Raw genomic sequence first — 5,663 nt, 5'->3', positions numbered from 1 at the left:
GACATAATACAGGATTTCATGAAAGACACATGGACAAACATCTCACTGAGAGTCACTGAAGTAGATGTTCTACTGTCAGAACCAAAGACCAGAGACGAATTCTTAAAATATTCACAAGACATCAATCTGGATCCAAGTACAGCAAGTAGAAATCTGTTGTTGTCTGAGAAAAACAGGAAAGTCACCAAAATAGAACAACAACAGTCTTATCCTGATCATCCAGACAGATTCACTGGTTTTTGTTTTCAGGTTTTGAGTAGAGAGAGTCTGACTGGACGTTGTTACTGGGAGGTGGAGTGGGGCGGAGGAGAAGTCTATGTAGCAGTTTCGTACAAGAATATCAACAGATCCGAAGGATTTGGATTAAATGACAAATCTTGGTCATTATGTTGCACCACAACCAGTTGTACATTTTATCACAACAGAGTTGAAATTCCAGTGATAGGTGAAGTTTCCTCCAGAATAGGAGTGTTCCTGGACCACAGAGCAGGTATTCTGTCTTTCTACAGCGTCTCTGAAACCATGACTCTCCTCCACAGAGTCCAGACCAGATTCACTCAGCTGTTACATGCTGGGATTAGACCTGTCTGGTATGGAGCCTCTGCTGAGTTCATTAAACCTAAATAGTCAGCAGTGATCTGATGTCAAGGTGGTTAAAATGTGTATTTTAGTGTCTGTTTTAGTCTCCATCATTGTTGCTGAGAGTTCAGTGTTATAATTTCTTCACTGATTAGAGATCAGCTGTCTTTATGGAGCTACTTTGTCATCTTTTTGTTTTGTTGATGTTGGAGTTTGTTTGGGTGCTTCCCCATTGGATCTATTACTGCTCAGGAGGATTTTGATTAAACTAATTACATTTATTGCCTTCTCAGGCCAAATGTTCAAATCCACAAATGGATTAGCTGATGAAACTAATTGTTCTAACATCATCAACTAGGACATCAACCATTATTTTATACCACAAAGATTTTTGCACTACATACATTGGGGTCAAACCTTTGAAAAACACCATGAACTTTTTAACACTGCCATCTTGTGGACAAAATGTGCAACTATCGGTTTTGGGCTCGACCATCTTTCCAAAGTCAGGCTGAATATTTGAGGTGGTTCTGTGAAAGACAGCACAAAGGTGATCATGACAGAGAGCGGACCTGGATCTGTTGAACACCACTGAGAACATTTTTCCCCAGACATAGGAGGATCCAAACCAAACCAAACCAACAAACTCTGAAAGGGTCTCAAGTATGGAAAGGTTTTGTCTTTGAGAGAGCAATAAAACTCTGCCAGTGATATTGACAGTAAATGCTCAGATGTGGAAATGAGCATAAAATGCTATATTTTAGAGAAAGATTTATTACCAAGGAAAGTCTTTTAGCATCTAAACGCCCCTTACTCTGAAAACTTTGACATTTTTTCAGTGTTAACTTTATTATTGACATCCACCAATTTTTTCCTTTGTGAAAACATTAATTTTGCATCAGTTTTACGTTAACTGACACATAGGGCTAAGACCTAATTTCTTGGAAGTTGTTCAGCACATTTACTCAGGTTTTTAAACTTGCTGATGATCTTAATGAAGAAAAACATTTGTGGCCTTCAAAATAAAAGCTGTATTTTTGAAATTATAGCAATGTAATTTACACTTTTACTAAAATCTCACATGGGGTGGTCAAAGGTGGTCAGTAAAAGGAAATGGTTTTTTTTTTATGTGGACCCCAGGAAGAGTAGCCATTGTTATGGCAATGCCTATGGGGATCCAAATAAACAGTCATTCAACTAAACTGTAAAAATATCCTTTCTTTTAAATTTATTGGCTTTGCTACTTTATAATCATCTTAATATCTGTATACACATGATTATCATAAAGATCTGCCTAGACAGCAATAAATGATAGTTAATTATTTTAGTCCCATGCATTCGGGCTCTCTGTGTGATAATCTGTGTTTTCTGTGTAGTTATTTTTGAGGTTTTTCTGTGTTTAGTTCTGTTCCCTAATTAGGGGCGTGGTCGAAAAATTTGTCACAAGGGAGGAATTCGGGCCTACTTTGAAAAATTCCTGAGGGAAGGGGGGGGGGAAGGTTACAGGAGAACGGGACCGGGGTACCCCGAAAGGGCTCGACTTCGATACCCTCGTGTAGTGGGTTCCAGATTTTTCACACCTAGACGGGCCGCAGGGCAGAACCCCAAAGTTTGTAAATTTGACCAAAAACACTTTGGAATTTCATTAAATGCACTCTTAGGACAACGAATAGGTGTAATACTTGTAAAACGACACCAGGGGGCATCCTGAAATAAGGGAGGAACTTTGGAAGGAATAAAAGAGCATTCTGACATTTGAGGGGATTTTACATGGGACATCTTGGAGGATGTCTCCGTCTTGTCCCAAGAGGGTATCGGGCCTCCCTCGTCTCATCACACAGAAATTTGAGGGGATTTTACATGGGACATCTTAGAGGATGTCTTCATCTTGTCCTAAGAGTGCATCCAGCCTTACTCTTTTATTGCAGACACCCAAGGCCTGTAATAAAAGAGGAGCTGTTGCGCCTCCTTTATGACAGTGACTTCATCCATGTGATGAGGGAGCAACGATTCCTCCTCTTTTATTACAGGCCCTGCAATACGGATGGGGGTGTATTAAGGTTGTGCAATAAAGGAGGAACAGTTCCTCTTTTATTGTACAACCTTAACACATCCAGCACTGTTCTGGGGGGCACCATGGAGCTCATGTAGCCGGGAAAGAAGCACCACAACACAGGAGGAGTCAGTGTTGGAGCCAGCCGAATTCCTCAATAGTGAGGTAGAGCTTTGCAGCTCCTGGGTTGTGGTGCTTCTTTCCCGGCTACATGAGCTCCATGGTGCCCCCCAGAACAGTGCTGGATGTGTTAAGGTTGTACAATAAAAGAGGAACCGTTGCACCTCCTTTATGACAGTGACTTCATCCATGTAATGAGGGAGCAACGATTACTTCTTTATTGCACTACTTTAACACATCCACGACGCCCCCATAATAAATTTAAGGATGCACTCAGAAACAGCTCCACTTACCCTAACAGGTTCATTAAATTTTATTTAAACATTTTTGAATTTTTTTTTATATTGACATTTTTCTATAAATATATATAACAATACTTTTGAACATTTGAACACTTCGAAATGAACTGTTGTACTTTTCGCAATGAGAACATTGAGAGTAATTCAAAAATAAATGTTAAAATTACTCTTTAAAAGTTAAACAAAAGAAAATCGCTTAACATTTAGAATGACACTTCAAACAAAATTTGAACCACAGATTAAGTGCTCATTCATGTCCAGCATTGAACCCTGCAAGCATGTGTAGGTGTCCCTACATGGGGGAAAGGTGGCCATTACACCTGGGTCCCATACAGGTTTGTCCGTGGGTTCCACTGCGGAAACTCATATGGGTTTCAATGTTAATGTGCATAGGTTTTTAACAATACATTTTATTTTTTGTCTATCTTTTTTATTCTCGCACGCAATTTGCGCTTGTCAGGTGTGTTCCCGGGGGCCCTTCTTGAAAGCTTGTATGATGGTGTTGGACTACGTCTACGAAGTTGTAGCATAGTTCTTCTTTGTTTCTTGGCTTTTCGACTTGGCGTTTTCAACACTGAAGAAGAAGAGGAGGCTTCCTCCGATTCTGGCTCCTTAGGTGTCTCCTCTCCAGATTCACCGGAAGCCTTGCGGGATGGGGTAGATCCGACCTGAGGGGGGGAGGTAGGTCCAGCCTGAGGGGGGGAGGGTGATGAGGTAGGTCCAGCCTGAGGGGATGATGGAGGTGAATAAAAGAGGATTTGTGAATGATTCAAAATTGCAGGCACTGATGTATCATAAATATTAACTTGAATTACATAAAGAGAGATTAAAACAAACCTTTTTTTGCCCTGGCCCCATCTCCTCCTCAGACTCACTGGATGATTCTGATAATGTTAACATTTCAGCATCCTCTTCCCGGTGTGATGATGACACTTCAGGATTCGTTATGTGCTCAAATTGTTTCCGTATGGTCAGCAGTTGGGACGCCGTCTTATCAAGAGCGTAGAACTTTTCTACTGTGCTAATATTGTGGCACATGGTTTTGCTAAGTTCATTGCGGCTCTTAGGTGACAGGACATCTCGAGCCTTGGAAAATAGAGTAGGTTTTTTCAATATTTCATTTTTATGTTTGGTTTTGTAAATGTAAAATTGATATAATTACTTACGTATGTTGCAATGGACGTCCTAAAGTCCGTAAATGTGGGGGCTCCGGGAAGGCCCATTTCCCCCCATATTTTCTGCAGAACAGTCACCATCTTTTTACATTTTGTAAAGCGTTCTGTGAACATTAAAAGATCTGTACTGGGCTCCATTTTATTTCGAATGAGGAGCCAGTGTTGGAGCCAGCCGAATTCCTCAATAGTGAGGTAGAGCTTTGCAGCTCCAAAAGCCTGATTTGTCTTATGTTCTTTCACCTGGAATGAAAAGACAAGAGAGAAAGTACCTGAAATAAGGCACACACTGGGGTAGGTTCTCAAAATGAGTAACCTCTATTGCAGGCATTATGTTTCTGAAATGAAGGAGGAACTGTTCCTCCTTCATTGCAGAAACTTAACTGCCATAAAAGGTGCTTTTTAATGATTTCTTATTGCAGATATGTAATGCCTAAAGCAGGATTTACAGTTGAACTGGTACGTATTTAATCATTTAATTACACATTGCATTTTCCTCTGCCTCCTCCTTCTTTCCCAGCTACATGAGCTCCATGGTGCCCCCCAGAACAGTGCTGGATGTATTAAGGTTGTACAATAAAGGAGGAACAGTTCCTCTTTTATTGTACAACCTTAATACATCCAGCACTGTTCTGGGGGGCACCATGGAGCTCATGTAGCTGGGAAAGAAGCACCACAACACAGGAGGGGCTCATGGAGCTCCTCCTGTGTTGTGGTGCTTCTTTCCCAGCTTGATGCAAGGAGGAACAGTTCCTCTTTTATTGTACAACCTTAACACATCCAGCACTGTTCTGGGGGGGACCATGGAGCTCATCTAGCCGGGAAAGAAGCACCACAACACAGGAAGAGCCCCTCATTTTCATATATGTTGATTCTGGTGTATTTAATAGCACTGATGAAACCACATCAATGAATTATACTCATAATTAATTTTTATTGTGACGTTAAAGTGGTTCAGATTCACAACACACACACACACACACACTTTACAATGTCTTATTGAAGGCACTATACAGCTACATTTAATCATTTCAGAAACCAAAATCTTTGATCTACTTGAATTAAATATACTAACTTCAATTTGGCCACATGGTGGCAGCAAACTCACCATAAAAAAGTGTCAAAACCAATCAGCCAACAAATCTGTCAGAAAGAAAACAACTAATTTAACAGCAAAATGTATTCTCAAAGAAAATAATCTTTAAGAAATGACTTTTTTGCTGGAATGACTATGTTGGATTGCTTTGGGACTCCTTATGGAGGAAAGTGAAGTCTGGGCATCTCTGCATCTACAAACTGATCAAGGATAAGAGGAAGATTATGGATGAATTGGCACTCAGGAATATGAAACATCTGAACACCAGAAAATGGAAATTAATTCCATGATACTACAATCATCCTATACTGACTGGATATCTTAGTAAGGGAGACAGTTGAACT

The sequence above is a fragment of the Poecilia formosa genome, unplaced genomic scaffold (genome assembly GCF_000485575.1).
Source record: "Poecilia formosa unplaced genomic scaffold, Poecilia_formosa-5.1.2 Scaffold1052, whole genome shotgun sequence".
In the NCBI taxonomy this organism is placed as follows: Eukaryota; Metazoa; Chordata; class Actinopteri; order Cyprinodontiformes; family Poeciliidae; genus Poecilia; species Poecilia formosa.
This window is presented reverse-complemented; position numbering follows the sequence as displayed.